This window comes from Vicugna pacos, chromosome 11, assembly GCF_048564905.1.
Source record: "Vicugna pacos chromosome 11, VicPac4, whole genome shotgun sequence".
NCBI classification, from domain to species: Eukaryota; Metazoa; Chordata; class Mammalia; order Artiodactyla; family Camelidae; genus Vicugna; species Vicugna pacos.
The window spans coordinates 39624713-39641145 of record NC_132997.1 but is presented as its reverse complement, the minus strand read 5'-3'; the positions used below and the strand labels follow the sequence as shown (position 1 = coordinate 39641145).

The 16433-nt window shown below is 36.9% G+C and overlaps 1 protein-coding gene and 1 non-coding gene across 2 annotated transcripts in view; one reads left to right on the top strand and one right to left on the bottom strand.

The window, feature by feature from the left end:
• Nucleotides 1-16433, bottom strand: part of SHLD2 (shieldin complex subunit 2) — a 77833-nt gene that overhangs the window by 29311 nt on the left and 32089 nt on the right. The gene's annotated exons all lie outside the window — the stretch shown is intronic.
• Nucleotides 3306-3378, top strand: TRNAA-AGC (transfer RNA alanine (anticodon AGC)). The gene has a single exon. It is a non-coding gene; the product is annotated as a tRNA-Ala (tRNA).

Sequence of the window (16433 nt, the reverse complement as noted above, 5' to 3'; positions counted from 1 at the left end):
TCCCTTCCAATATCCTGGCCTCTGCATTCCCTGACCTCTTCTCCTCCACTGATCTTATTTTCCACTTTATCTTAGTTATCCATTCTCATAATTATATACCCTACCGTTGTCAATAACAGCACACTTTTCCTTAATCTCAGCTTCAAGCTTTCAGCTATCTGACTACTTTGTTCAGTCTTAGACTTACTCCCTCTAAATGCACAACTCCAACAACTCTATGACCATGTGGGATCTATGTTGAACACACTGATCATACCGCATTTTTACAGTCTCATTCTTCACTTTTCTCCTCAAACAGCAGAATTCCATGGTACATTTTTTCCCCTTTATGTCAAGTGTATTTTTGTTTTATGGCAAAGCCAAAAAGAACTTTAAAATATTCACAATTTTGATCATCTATAGTTCTCTCTTCCATCCCCAAAATTATGCACATAATTGAAGGTGCAATGGACTCCAACTCTATCCTGTCTCCTCCTTTTGCTGTTACTCCTCAGTTTTTCTGCTTCTGTTTCTTTTTTACTTTATTTTACTGTTTTACTGAAGCATAGTCAGTCAGTTTACAATTCATGGTCCATTATTATAATCATTCCCTATCATACATCTCTAATTCTGCTGCTCTCCTCTCCACGGTATTTGCCCAGCTAAACGCAAACCCTGGTTGAAGCATCACCCACTCTACACCTGTAGCCAATGAAAACTAGTCTCATTTTAAGTTCATTACCACTAACCTCAAGGTGGTACCCAGTAACCTTATATTTCCATGTCCATTCATTCTGTAAGATAGCTCTTCTCTACTTTTTCACTCTTTAAATCCCCAGCATCTCCTCCCCAATCCTCAAGTGTCACTGGTGACCGTGCTGTTTCCATTTACAAGTTCTCAGCAACTTATCTACCCACCTCTATTGTACCCAAATACTTTTGCCCACCTTCCTATTACTATGGATGAACTTCACAGCAAGTCCAGGCTTCTAAGCAAGGCCATCTCTTCCTCACTTAGACGTCAGATCTTATACCCTCATCCCCAGCCCGGCTACAACAATTCTTCCCTTTCCTTCTACGTCGTTGATTTTTCTCTCTGAGCATCTCCATCAACATACAAACATGCAGTTATTTCCCTCATGCTGTTATTCCTCAGCTCCTACACTCCTCCTCTTATCGCACCATTTTTTCTGCTCCCTTTTGCAGCAAAATTCTTTGAAAGAACTGCCTATACTCCCTCTGCTCCCATCCTCTCCTAAACCCACTCCAGTCAAGCACTGGTCCAAACCAGTCCACTGAAACAGTATTACAGGGTCCCCAGTAACCTCTGCATTGGCACCAGTCAACTTACTCAGACTGTCAGCAGGATCGGATACCACCAATCACTCCCCTCTTCTTTTCATCTGGCTTTAGGGATACCACATTCTCCTGATTCTCATTCCACCTCACATGACCTCCCCGGGAGCTCCTTCTTAGTCTTCTTTGCAGCTCCTCATCTCCTGAACTTCTTGCTCAAGGGCCTGGTACTTGGATCGCTCTCTGTACTCACCCCCTAGGTGAATTTCATTCAGTCTCTGGATCTAAATACCTTCTCCACACTAATGACGACCAGGTGTATATCTCCATGACATCCTCTCCTCTGAACTCCTGACCCCTTATCCAACTTTCTTTCTACTTACTCCTCATCTCCACAAAATGTCTAATAAGCACCGGTGCAGAAAAGAGTTAACGTAGCAGGCCTGAGATTGTTGTTCTTAAAAGGCCAGCCTGTAAGGTGGGCCCTTGGCTGGCATTTGTGAATTCAGATTTCAGGAGGGTTCCCACCATTCCTCGATAAAAATGGCTTGCTGTGCCTAGACTGTCTATGTAAACAACATTATGATGAACATTTCCTTTCCTTATGAGAGACTGGAATTTTTGTATGTGTTAGGCAGAGGGTAGCTATGAGACCAGGACTCCTTAGAGAAATGGCTGATGCGAGGTTTCGGGCAGGAAATGTACAAAATGAAACTGAAACAGCTCATCATACCAGAAAACAAGAAAATTGTCAAAGACTAGTAGGACTGCATCAAAAGAACTTAGGAGCCAACTTACAGAGCCTCCCACTGGTCAGAGCTGGGCAATCTGAGCATCAATAGGGGCAATTACTGTAATGGTTTGGAACACACCAAACATGTTTAAGTCTTTATAAACTTATAAAGACAACTAAAATCAATTCAGTGACCACCTCAGGAGGATATTGGGTGACTAAAATAACTGTCTTAAAAGTCGGTGAATAAAAGGAAAGAAAATGCATCCTGTCTTTCTTTACTAACTGGATCTCAAGATGGCCAACTGTTAAATGAGAACAAATCTTTCTTTATAGACGTATTCTGCTAATAAATAACAAGAGCTACAAGAATGCTAGAAGAGTACCGTTTTGCAAGTCCTAATGAATTAGTAGATTTTCTAGGCAATGCTCATTAATGGCTACCAACAGCACAAGGTAGATATTTTAAGGGAGAGCAGAGAGAATCTGTATTTTTTTAATTCTTTTTTTCGGGAGAGGGGAGGCAATTAAGTGTATATATATATATATATATATATATATATATATATACACACACACACACACACATACACACACATATAATCTATAGATTGAGACCAATTACAATGTATGGACCATATTTAGATCTTGATTTGAAGACACAAATGTAAAAATACTGTAAGACAACTAGAAAAATTGCAACTTTGACTGATATTTTAGAGTATTAAGGGATTACCAGGGTTTTTTTTTTTAGTGGGAACATGTTAATGAGGCTATGTATGAAAGAGTTATGTGCTGGTGATGCAAAATGAGTGTTTGTATATAAAATGGCGTGACACCTCAGGTTTCTTTAGAACACTAGGAGGGGAGAGGGAGTGAGGTTACAGACGAAGCAAGATGGGCAGTATGTTGATGGTGGTCCAGGCAGGTTGATGGAACACATAGGTTTACTTCTCTAATCACTCTGCTTTTGTACATGTTTAAAATATCCCATAGCACAAGTCTTTTCTGTTGTGTTTAAGAAATTTTGTTTCATACTCACAGGACAGGGGAAAGATTGAAGCAGTCTAATAATACCCAAGATTGGGGAACTCACACACAGCTCTGAGGAACAATTTGGTAAAGGTGAGAATGCACATCCCACAGAACCCAATAATTCCACTTCCAAGTTTCTGCCCTAGAGAACTCTTGTACATATCTATACAAGAAAACATGTACAAGAATGATCATGGGAGACTTCATAAACAAAAAAAAGGAGAACCTAAAAGTCCATGAAAAGGAGATAAATCATGGTGGGGGAGGGTATAGCTCAGTGGTAGAGTGCATGCCTAGCATGCATGAGGTCCTGGGTTCAATCCCCAGTACCTCCATTAAAAATAAACAAATAAACCTAATTAACCACCATCCCCCCCCAAAAAAAACCCAAACCAAACAAACAAAAACAAAACCAAAGGAGATAAATCATGAAATATTCAGAGAAAGACTGCTACATGGCAGGAAAATAAATGACCAAGAGTCACATGTCAACATGGCTATATCTTACAAACATAATTTTAAATAAAAGAAGCAAATTGATGAGTATGTAACTTATGATATCATTATACTGAGCTTTAAAATATGCCTGAGAATAAGCCACCAAATTCGGGATTGTGGTCACCTTCGGGAGGGAGGAGTCGGGGTGTGATAGGTAAAGTGCATGTAAAGGGCTTCAACTGTACCAAACGTGTTTTACCGTTTTAACAAGATGTGGTTACAGAGGTGTTCCTTGTACTGTTCAGAAATATTTTATAACATTAAAAAAAATCCTAAAAAGCAAAACATTAAGAAGATTAAGGATAATTTTTTAAGATTTCTATATTTGAAGAGTTGCATTGTGATCAATAATGAATGTCTATTATTCTCATAATAATCAAATCTTTTTTTTGGTAATTCATGGTTTTCTTTCACAGTCTTCAAACTGAATATGATGTTCCAATCGAGACTGAACAGTAGACCTAAATCTAACACTGCAGAATAAGAGCTGAGAACAATGATGGTGGCTGTAACATATTAGCAGCTAAAACAAAGATACACTGCTATTTTCAAACAGTCCGTAACAGTGAACTATTACTGAGGAAACAAAATTATAGCAAGTTTAGGTGTCAAGTCTTGACCCATAACAAAACAAAGGGGTCTAAGCACCACTAAGTACTATAACCACTTTTTCCATCCTAATCCAATTCTTATAGAAAGAATAATCTGCATAGGGAATAACTGGTATATTAGATCTAACTGGTTTACTATTTATATGTTATTATTAAATTGGCCACTAGGAGACACCAAATAGCACAGCAAAAATGTTCAAGTTCAAAACCAAGTGGAAAAGGCAGAAATTATATTATCCCCACAGGTAGCTAGGAACACTTAGATATACTCAAATCAAATGCATAAAATTACTATGCTAAAAAACTCTCTCTCGGATCTTTGAGTTTCTCTACATTGGTTTCTTCACTTTAGCCTCAAATCTATAAAAACAAAACAGAACAAAACAAAACACTTCCATGTAGTTTTTGTTCTCACTTCCCATTTATTCTTCAGCCCATTTAAATATGGCTCTTAAGCCAATCATTTTGCTATAATGCTTTTTACTATGGAAACCAATGACCTCTCATAGCCAAATCCAAAGGTCAGTTTTCAACCCTTATCTTACGGCCATTTGAAACCGTTTACCAATTCCTCTTTCCTGAAATATTCTACTTTTTTGATTCTTTGAGACCATCAAACTAGAATTCTTTTGTGCTTAAAAAACCCCGGAAAGCTATTGATTTATTCATTCAATCGGTCACGTGACAAATACTCAACAGTATGTGCCAGGCGTTAGGCTGAGTCCTGGGAATTCACCAACAATATCAAAGAGCTTTAAGGAGCTTACAGTCTAATGGGAAAGCTACGATGGCAGCTGTGAAACAGTGATATTGAGCTACCACAGGAATAAATGCAGTGTCCCTAGAAGGGAGACGCCTGGGGCAACTCAACCTAAGTAGGACTGCCCATTACCTGCATTTTTCATAGGCTCTTTGGACTACAGTTTGTGACAAAATTTTGAATTGGAATATAAATAATATTCAGGGGAAAAAAGGAGTATAATATAGCCCCCAAGACATCTCCTCCCCTACCCCAACACAGGAGCCAGTAAAGCGGCTTTAGCTGCCTTACCCAAGGGGCAGAGCTGCTATATAGGTAATCTCCCAAACGTTTAAAGAGAGTGTAAGACACTCACTGCTTCTGTGTCCTCACTTAACATCTTCTCCTAACGTCCTGCAATCTGACTTCTATTTGCTATCTCTGTTAAGACAACAGTGAAGTCCAAATTGTCAAGTAAGTACCCACAGTAATTCACCACTTCAATTGTGAAACTCGTTCCTTAGTTTCTGTAACACTACTCTTTCCTAACTAGTTCTACCCTCTCCGATTCTTCTCATTCTCCTTGGGCCGTCTCCTCTTTTCATTCCATAAAATGCTGCAGAATTCTCTCTAATCATATTCATTTAACTACCAAATATCCAGTGATGCTTTACTGATCTATATTGAACCAACTATTCTCCCTAACATCAGACTTACACTTCTAATATCACTATATTTGACACAGACACAGTAGGTTAAAAAAAAGCAAAGTTCTTATGGAGGTTTCTCAAAAGTCTAAAAATTGAACTATGATATGACCCAGCAATCCCACTCCTAGATAGATGTACATTCAAAAAACTTAAAACACTAATTCGAAAAGATACGTGCACCCCAATGTTCATAGCAGCATTATTTACAATAGCCAAGATATGGAAGCAATCTATGTGTCCATCAGCAGATGAATGGCTAAAGAAGATGTGGTGTACACACACACACACACACACACACACAGGCACACACACAATGGAATACAGCCATAAAAAAGAATGAAATTTTGCCATATGCAACAACATAGATGAACTTGGGTATTATACGAAGTGAAATAAATCAGACAGAGAAGGACAAATATCATGTGATACCATTTATATATGGAACCTAAAAGATACAACAAACTAGTGACTATAACAAAAAAGAAACAGACTCAGAGATATAGAGAACAAACTAGTGGTTACCAGAGGAAAGAGAGAAAGGGGAAGGGCAAGATAAGGGTAGGGAATTAAGAGGTATAAATTACTTTATACAAAATAAATAAGCTACAAGGATACAACATAGGGAAGACAGCCAATATTTTATAATAACTATAAATGGAATATAACCTTTGAAATCACTACGTTGGACGCTTTAAACGTATACAATATTATACGTCAACTATACCTCAGTTAAAAAAAGCAATGTTCTATTCAGCCTGTTCTTTTTTTTTTTTTTTATTGACGTATAGTCAGTTACAATGTGTCGCTCTCTGATGCACAGCAAATGTCCCAGTCACACATATATTGGCTTTCACATCCTTCCCCATTAAAAGGCTACCACAAGATACAGAATGCAGCTCCCTATTGCTCTTGAAGTGAAAATCTGACTTAACGACCCTATATCCAGACTATATCACATAGTCCTTGGATTCGAATTTGGTATGGGTTAAGGTTATGAGGCCACCAGGCCTCACAGCCCCAAGATTCAGAGCTCTACTTTCCCACCAGGCAGGGGAAGTCGCTGAAGCGCAGAGGTGACGCAAAGCAGTCTTGCGAGTTCTGAGAAGATCTCCCAGGATGAGAGACATCTGAAACAAATCAAAGTTCTATAAAACACAAGGTAATTTGTAGATAACAATTAATTCAGTATACCTTCACTTATTTGTCTAAATGTAGACCCCTGTAAGTGTGTGACTCCCCTTCCACCCCCAAAACACTGACTAGAAAGTATGGTTCTGTTAATTCAAAAAAAGAATAATTTTTTTTAAAATGTCTTTATATCTAAGGCTGCTGCTACTAAATCCTCTGATTTATAGGAGTTGCGAGTCTGTGAGTAGGGGGATGGGATGTGGTGAGGGCAGAGGGTAACAAAATATTTATCGTAGTAAAAATACACAGACTGAAGAGTTAAGTCGTGAGCACTGATACATTCCAACGATTCTGGGATGTGTTTGGGGTGTACTCAGAGGGTTAAAGCTCATTAAGATACCAGATGAAACTTGCAAGTACATATCCATTACTGTAGTTAATAATTACACAATTTCTCAATCTGCAGAAGGCCACTTCAGTCAGAAAGCCCAATGTAACCACAGTCCTTTATCTTTAGAGTGGTCAGAGTCTGATGAATGGGTCAAAGATTTATTAAAAAACAGGATGACCTGTATCAGCAGGTTTTGTCTTTGCAGAACACGGCAACCAAAAGTGCTTGTTACAAAACACACATGGTTAAAAGAGAGTGCTTTCTCCATCTTACTACAAACCTAAGAACTCAGTGCTATAATGCCTTCCCATGTCTATTTTATCAAAAATATGAGCATCATGAAGTTATTCAACATCAGATGACAAAATGAAGAGAGAGCATAGGATTGTAATTAAATGCATGGGTTTTGGAGTAAGATAGATATGGGTTAAAACCCTACTCTGCAACTTACTAAAAATGTCAACTTGAAACTGTTGGCGCTAGGTGGTAGTTACATGGGGTTCATTTTACTATTCTTTGTATTTCTGTATATATCTAAAAACACCCATAAGAAAAAATAAATTTCTTTATATGTCCAGTGAGAATTATTTCCTTATCTGTTAATGAGAATGGCATCAGTCTCGATCTTAACAGTGTTGCTGTGAGATAAAGCCTCCGAAACTCTACACATACATACTTAGTGACACAAATGAAAACCAGCCCATTGTATTCCAAGGTTCTGTTTTTAACGGGTATATTTACACAGATGTAACCATAAAATTGAAATAATTTTGTATTCTGCTTCAATCCATATATGGCCACTCTTTTATGTTCATCTGTAACTTCCTAATCATCTTTAATGCTAGCTTAGTATTTTCATGATCAATCTGATTCAGTTCATCATTACTCTCTAATTCATTAATTTGTTTCTAACTTGTCACTATTATAGCCATTGCTGCAATAAATAATTTGAGAAATTTAACATTACTTTTCGATTCTTTTCTTGGGTTAAATTCCCAAGTATGGCATTACTGGGTCAAAGATATGTACATATTATGGCTCTTAATATTTATTATCATGGTGTTTGCAAAAGAACTGGATAGTTCATAATGGGTGAGAGTTCCAGTCTTACCATAACTTTGTTATTAGCATCTTAAAAAGTAATTTTATTTAGTGAGGGTACAGAGCTAATTCACTGATATCTTATTTGTATGTCCCTAGTTATTTCCAAATTGAAAAAATAGTGAATCTTAAATTACATTTGGATTAAAATCCATAATATCTGAGGAGTATGCAAGCATGTATGTGCACATACTGACATACAAAGTGATAGAAAAATGGGTTAAGAAGAGAACCAGGTTTTATCACAGAAAAAAAAACACATGGTTAAAAAAACAAAGAAAGCATTCATCCTCCTAATAAAATGAAAGAAAAATTTATAAGTTAATGAGAAAACATTTCCACCTATCAAACTAGCAAAGACGCATTAAAAAGGTACAAGGGTGCAGAGAAATAACTTACATTCACAAGAGTTTAAACAAGTAAAATCTTTCTGGAGGGCAATATGGCAATGTACGTCCGAAGTCTTAAAATTCTGTATCCCTTTGGCCCCATAATTATACTTCTAGTTTTAACCTAAAGGGGAAAACACTGTACACACACTCACAGACTTAGCTACAAGGATCTTCACAGCAGTATCATGTAAAATGTTAGGAAAGTGAGGAAACGTGCACTGACTGAGGTCTGTTAAATAAATTATGGCACATCCTTACAAAGGCAAGCTATTTGGCCACTTAAAGTCACAAAGATATGTACTATTACAAGACATTTTTCCTTAATATACTGATATGGAAAACAAGGAGACAATCGAAAATTATATATGGAAGGGTTTTATGTTTTAAAAAACCCAGTATTCCATTTACTCTTTATGTTGAAGTTAGAGACCATTTTCTACAGTTTCTATGCATTCTCCTTAGCGACTGATACAAATGGTGCTAAAAAAGAAATAAACGGTTCTTTCTATTCTTTTTAACTTCATTTAATCAGTCCAATTTATATTAGTTTGCTGTGCGAGGAAATAACACTGAGTATTAATAACCCACTTACTATGTATATTTATGCTAAACTCTTTCCTCTGAAGAATAACCAATAGTGACTAAATGCTAGTGTCTGAATTTCCTACTTGAAATGACAGAACTTGCCACACTTTATGTGGCTTATGAAAGGATATAAGATACATTATTTGTCCCTTAAAAACAAAAATATATATGAAGTTTAAAGCTACTACTCATTCTTGTATCTAAAACAATAGCTATGGGAGGGTATAGCTCTGTGGTAGAGTGCCTGCCTAGCATGCACAAGGTCCTGGGTTCAATCTCCAGTACCTCCACTTAGACAATAAGTAAATAAATAAACCTAATTACTTCCTTCCCTAAAAAATAAGATAAAATAATAGCTGCTAAAACAAACCTGTAAGCAGACAACTGGTTTCTTAAATTTCCTTGTATAAGCTCCGATTTCCTTTGCAATAGTCTCTGGTTTTCAAGTGAGAGATTTGTAATCATGTTCTCATCACCACCTGAGGTGCCCTAAGATTAGTCCTGCCTGCGCTACAGTAGGGGTTTCTCCCTCCCATCCCCTATTCCAGGCACTTGTGTTCTCCCAGTAAAGTATTTCACCAGGAAGTGAATCTTAATCTAGCTTCTGTTCTGCCTTTTTAAGAACAGGGTGACCAGACGTTCTTATCTGCCCAGTCCAGTCCTAGTTTAAGCATGCGATCTTGGCGTTCTGTTTTGTCAGTTTCCTTTTTTAGTCTTAAAAATGTCTTTGTTTAGAGACAAATTACATAGTGATCAAGTTAAGAACCAAATAAACACATGAATAAATGTCCTATTAGCGAAGCGTGCCTCTTAATGCATTGTCAGAAACATTATAAAAATAGGAACAACTTAAGAAGTAAAGGGAAACATTCTGTTCAGTTTTCCTGCAAAAAAAATTTTAAATAACAAAAAACTAATAGAAATAAGGTTAAATAGTACCTAAAAATTATAATATGCATTTAAGAATGTCATACATTTAAGAATTAAATGAGGGAGAAAAAGAGAATTAACCTGTTTGTCAACCAACGGGAGAAAAGAACCTGGCTTCAGGTTCTAGGTCCAGTATTCCTAGAAAATGTCTCAGACAGTAAGATGTCAACTTGTCCAAGACTCACCCTTTCTAAAGAAAGTTGAAGGAGAAATCCTAAAATATCACACTTCACTCCCTCCTCCCTCAGACCATGTACTATCAAAAGGACTGAACTTTATCACGAGTAATCATGATCTCATAAGCATAGCATGGGTCCCAGGGGTCTGCCTGCCAACCCCTGTGCTTGCTCTCATCTCTGCCCACCCTCCAAAAAAAGATGAAAAACAAAATGAAGAAAAAAAAAAAAAAGCTTTGCAACTTAAGCCCTGACATTCCTTTGTAAAAAGTCATACTCATCTCAGCAAACGGCAGCTCCCTTCTCCCAGTTCCTCAAGCCAAAATCCATGGTGTCCTCACTGCTCTTTTCTTCATACTTCCAATATGTCATCAAATCCTTTGAGCCCTACCTTTAAATTCATTCAGAATTTCATCACTTTTCTCCACCTTCACCTGCTACTGCCCTAGATGACAGCACCATCATCTTGATTATTTGCAATAACCTGATTTCCCTTTTTATCCTCTTGCCCCTCAGAAAACAGGTTTACAGGAGCTGGAGGGACTTGCCCCAGGTCACACAGCCTGCAGGCAGTGGAGCCAAGACTGGAATGCAGGAAAGCAAACTGCAGAGTCTAAGATCTTAACCAATATAACCTTACTGCCTCTCTGGGTTTTGGTCTGTGCACAACTGTGGAGCTAGAATTCAGGTAGGAACCCTGCAATTGAGTCATATGAAATATTACTCACAAAGCACTGGCTTATCTAGAGAGCTAAGAAAATAGAACTTCAAATGAGCTTCATTATCAAAGAATTCCACTTTAAGTGGAATTTAAGTTCACTGTAAACTTAATAATGAAGTGAATAATAAATGGCTTTCAAGAAGACATCTTTCTTTTAATCCTTTTCTTCATATCTGACAAATTCTCTCTCTCTCTCTAATCATCTGGCAATGGAATGATAAGCTTCCAAGAAATTAAATATTCAAATGTAAAAAGCTGTTGCTTAGCAAGTTAAAATAGAGAGTAAATGTAACAAATCACAGATGAGGGAGCTACCCACCTGACCTAAACCACTTTCTTCCTTCCACCTTTAATATCCCAAAGTCATACCTCAGCACCCAGGTCACTAGCTGTTCCCTCGGCATTCATCATTCTTCCCTAGACTCTTGTTTACTACTTTTAAAATCTGAAGTATAATTAAACATTCAACAATAGGCATAGATTTTGAGAGTGCTGTTTGATAACTATTGACAATGGTTTACACCCACATAACCATCACCCGAAACAAAACACAGAACATCTGCATGAACCTCAGGAAGTTCTTTCATGTCCTTTCCTAAATTGCTTCCTTCCCTCTCCAGCCAACAATTACTTTCTGAGTTCTATCACTACAGAACAGCGTGTCTTCTGTTGGGCTTCATATAAATCATATAGGATACGCTCATTTGTGTCTGGTTTCTTTCACTTCACACAATGGTCTTGCGATTCCCGGTGATTTTGGGTTGTATCAGTTGTCGGGTACTGTGAATGCACCGCAATTTGTTTATCCATTTTCCTGTACATGGGCATTTCGGTTGTTTCCAGTTTGGGGCTATGATGAATAAGACTGCTATGAACATTCTTGAATTCACGATTTTGTGGACATATGTTTTCACTTCCCTTCACTAAACATGTAGGAGTAGCACTGCCCAATCATAGGGTGGATATGTGTTTAACGTCATCAAGAAACACCAAACAGTTCTCCAAAGTAGCGGTACCATTTTGCACACCCACCGGCAATGGATGAGTTCCAACTGCATCAGGTCATGCCCAACTTTTAGTATCTTCAGCCTTTCTCTTGTCAGCCATTGTAGAGGGTGTGAAATGGTATCTCAGTGTGAGCTGACTCTGCATTATTTCCCTGTTGACTAAGGGGTGTTGAGTTCCTCTGCAAGTGCTTACGGGCCATCAGTATCCTCTTTGGGGAAGTCTGTTCTTTTCCTCATTTTGCTGCTAGGTTATTCTTCTTTTCCTCATTTTGCTATTGGGTTACTGCAGCTCTTTACATACCCTACGTATAAGTCTTCTGACAAATAAATAGGCTGGAAATATTTTTTCCCTACTCTAGATCTACCTATTCTTTTTCTTAGCACTACCTTTTAAAGGATAGCAGTGTTAATTTAAAAGAGCTCCAATGCATCCATTTTTTTCTTTTATGTATCTTTTTTCTTTTCAGATCTTATTCAAGAAATATTTGAATACTCCAAGGTCAAAAGGATAGTCTCCTTTTTTCCTTCTCTAGAAACTTAAACATTTTTAAAATATGTTCACAAATTCACTGACACTCCTCCTTCAAGAGATGAGGCTTGATTTCTCTACTCTTAAATGTGGGTTAGAGTAATGAGTAGAATATGGTGGAAGTGATGGTATGAGACTCCCAAAACTTTGTCATAAAAGGCAATGCCACTTCCTCCTTGTCATAACTCTTTGATCACTCACTCTGGGGGAAGCCAGCTGCCATGTTATGAGGGCATTCAAACAGTCCTATGGATAGGCTCATGTGGTGAAGAACTGAGCCTCTTGCCAACAGCCATGGGAAACAAGTCATCTTAGAAGAGGATTTTCCAGCCCCGGTCTAGCCTTCAGATTATTGCACTCTTGCTAACATCTTGACTACAACCTCATGAGAGGCTCTGTGTGAGAATTACCTAGCTAAATTCCTGCTGAGTTCCTGACACAGAGTGACTCTAATGTAATAAATACTTGTTGCTGTAAGCCATAAAATATTGGGGAATTTGTTATGAAGTGAGAGACAACACAGAAGTTACACACTTTTTGCTTTTGCATTTTAGATATGTGCTCCATTGCAAATCAGTTTCTGTGTATGGAGTGAGTTTCTATCTAGATATCAAGTTGGAGCAGTATTTGTCTTTCTCCCATTGGACTGACTTGGCACTTTGGTGGGAAAACATATGAGTCTATTTCTGAGATCTCTATTATGTATCATTGATATATATGCCTATCCTTATGCCAACACCACACTGTCTTGATTACTTGAGCCTTGTGGAAAACCCTGACATCAGGAAATGAAAGGCCTCCAACTCTGTCTTCTTCAAAATTATTTTGGCTATTCTTAGTCCTTTACATTTCGATAAGTTTATAGAATCTGCTTATCTATTTCTTCAAATAAAGCCTCCTAGGAAGTTAATGAAGACTGAATTGAATCTACAGGAGAATTTCATCTTAACTATGTTGAGTCTTCCAATCCATGAATATGGGATGCCACCACTTATCTAGTTTTTAATTTTTTTAACTTACATTAGCAATGTGTTCTACCTTTCAGTGTTGAGAACCTATGCTTAGTGAGATTTATTCATAGGCATCTGGTTTTATCATTCTATGAGAAATAATAGTTTTTATTTCAGTTTTCAAATTGTTCATTGCTAACACAGAGAACTACAAATGATTTTTATATACTGACTTTGCTAAATCCACTTATTAAAATTGTTTTCTGTAGATTCCACTGAGTTTTACATGTACATAATCATGTCATATGTAAATAATAGTTTTGATTCTTTTTTAATTTTTATGCTTAATTATTTTCTTTTTCTTGGCTTATCATACTTTCTAGGGCCACTATTTCAATGCTGAATAAAAATAGTGAAAGAGAAATATAGACCCATATTACTATTTTAAAATTTTTAGGATCCATAGCTGAGGTTGGTAAATGTTTTCTATAACAGGTCAGAAACTAAATATCTTAGGTTTTGCAGGCCATACAGTCTGTCATAAATACTGCAGATATAGCAGGAATGCAGCCACGGACAATATATAAACAAATGAGCATAGCTATGTTCCAATAAAACTTTATGGTCACCAAATTTGAATTTCCTATTATTTTCACATGTCACAAAATATGAGTCTCCTTTTGAGTCTTTTTCAGACATTTTATTACATAAAAACCACTCTCAGGTCACAAGCCACACAAGAACAAGTGATGGTCTGGATTTGGCCTACAAGCTGAAGTTTGCTGATGTCTGGTTTAGACCACTGATTTAAGGCCTTCCTTCCATCAAATATTAGAATTTAATCCAGTGTTTCCCTCCAAACACTGCTTCGACTGCATTACTATTTGCATCGTTTTGACTTTGTACTATTTTTTAGCCATTGCTGTAAGATTTTCAATTTACATCCTTAACATTACACAGTCTTCAAATCTGTGGGTTTCATATCTGCAGATTCAACCAACTGTGGGTCAAAAATATTCAAAAAAAAAATTCCAGAAAGTTCCAGAAAGCAAAACTTGAATTTGTCATGTACTAGCAACAATTTACATAGCATTTACATTGTCGTAGGTATATAAGTAATCTAGAGATGATTTAAAATGTACAGGAGGTTACATACAAATACTATGCTGTAGGTTACATACAAATACTATGCTGTTTTACATAAGGGATTTGGGCATCTGAGGACTTTAATGTCAATGGAAAGTCTTGGAACCACTCCCCATGGACACCAAGGGATGACTGTACCACTTATCCTAGCCTAAGAACCTTACAACAGCATTCTTCCATTTTCCTCCCCCATTCTTTGTCCTATTTTTTCATACATGTTTACTTATACGGTTGACCCTTGAACAACTCAAGGGTTAGGGGCCCCATCCTCCATGCAGTCAAAAATCCAAATATAACTTTATAGTTGAACCTCTGCATCCACAAATTCAACCAATCTTGGATTGTGTAGTATTGGAGGATATATTTATTGAAAAGGAATCTGTTTATAAGTAGACCCACACAGTTCAAACCTGTGTTGTTCAAGGGTCAACTTTATAAGTCCCAAAATATGGCTGCAACTATTTTTTATTTATACAATTAGTTACCCTTTAAAGAGATTAAAAATAAGGAAAATATTTTTACTATATACTCACATAGTTGCTATTTCTGGAACTCTATGTAACATTCAACTTTCCTTCTGGTATTATTTTCCTTTTGCCTGAAGAATTTCCTTCAACATTTTTTATAGCTCAGATCTGCTGACAATAAACTCTTTCATCTTTGTTAGTCTGAAAGAATGCTTTATTTTTTAAAGGAATTGTTACCGAGTATAGAACTCTAGGTTGGCAGCTTTTATTTTTCTTACAGTGCTTTGAAGAGACTGCTCCATTGTTTTCTGGCTTGCATAGCCTTTAATCTTAGGTTTGTTTTTCTTGAAGTAATGTGATTTTTCCCTCTGGCTGCTTTTAAGAATTTCTTTTTATCATGGAGTTTCAGCAATTTAATTACTATGTACCAGGTATGATTTTATTTATGGTTATTGTACACAGGGCTGACTGAGATTCTTGGCTCTGAGGGCTTGTGGTTTTCAACAGATTTGGAAATTTTTTAGCTATAATTTCTCCAAATAATTTTTCTGCCTATCTTGTCCCTCTTTCCTGGTACTCCAATTATATATATGTATTAGACAATTTGGTATTGTTCCACAGATTACTGATGTTCTGTTAATTTTGTTCCAGTCTTCTTTTCTCTTTGCATTTAATTTTAAGTAGGTTTTACTGATACATCTTTAAGTTCAATTATCTTTTCTCCTGCAATGTCTAATCTGCTAATAATCCCATTCAGAGGAATTTGTTTTTCATTTTGGTTATAGTAGTTTTCACCTCTAGATGTTTGAGTCTTTTTTCCCTATTGCTGATTTCTGTCCTTATCATACTGATGTTTTCTTAGACATTCTTCAACATACAGAGAACATTTATAATAGCTGTTTTAACATCTTTGTCTGATAATTCTGTCATCAGAAATATTTGATTTAGGTCTCTTTCAATTGACTGGGTTTTCTCCTGGTTATGTTTCATTTTCCTGTTTTATTTGTATACCTAATAATCCTATTTGATGGGGGACATTTTAATTGCTGGGTGTTGGTTTTTACTGTATTCTCTTAGAGAGTGTTTGACTTAGTTTTGGCACACAGATGAGTTACTTGCAATCAATCTAATAGTTTCAAAACGTGCTTAATTTTCAGCTTTGTTGGGGTGGATTTAGAGAGGTCTTTAGTTATGGCTAGTTTAACCCCACTCCAAGGTCTCTAGCCAAAGCCCCACGTATGAAACACTCTCTCCACTACGCCTAGTAGGAACACAATCTACTTCTATCACTCTGTGAGCTCCTGAAATT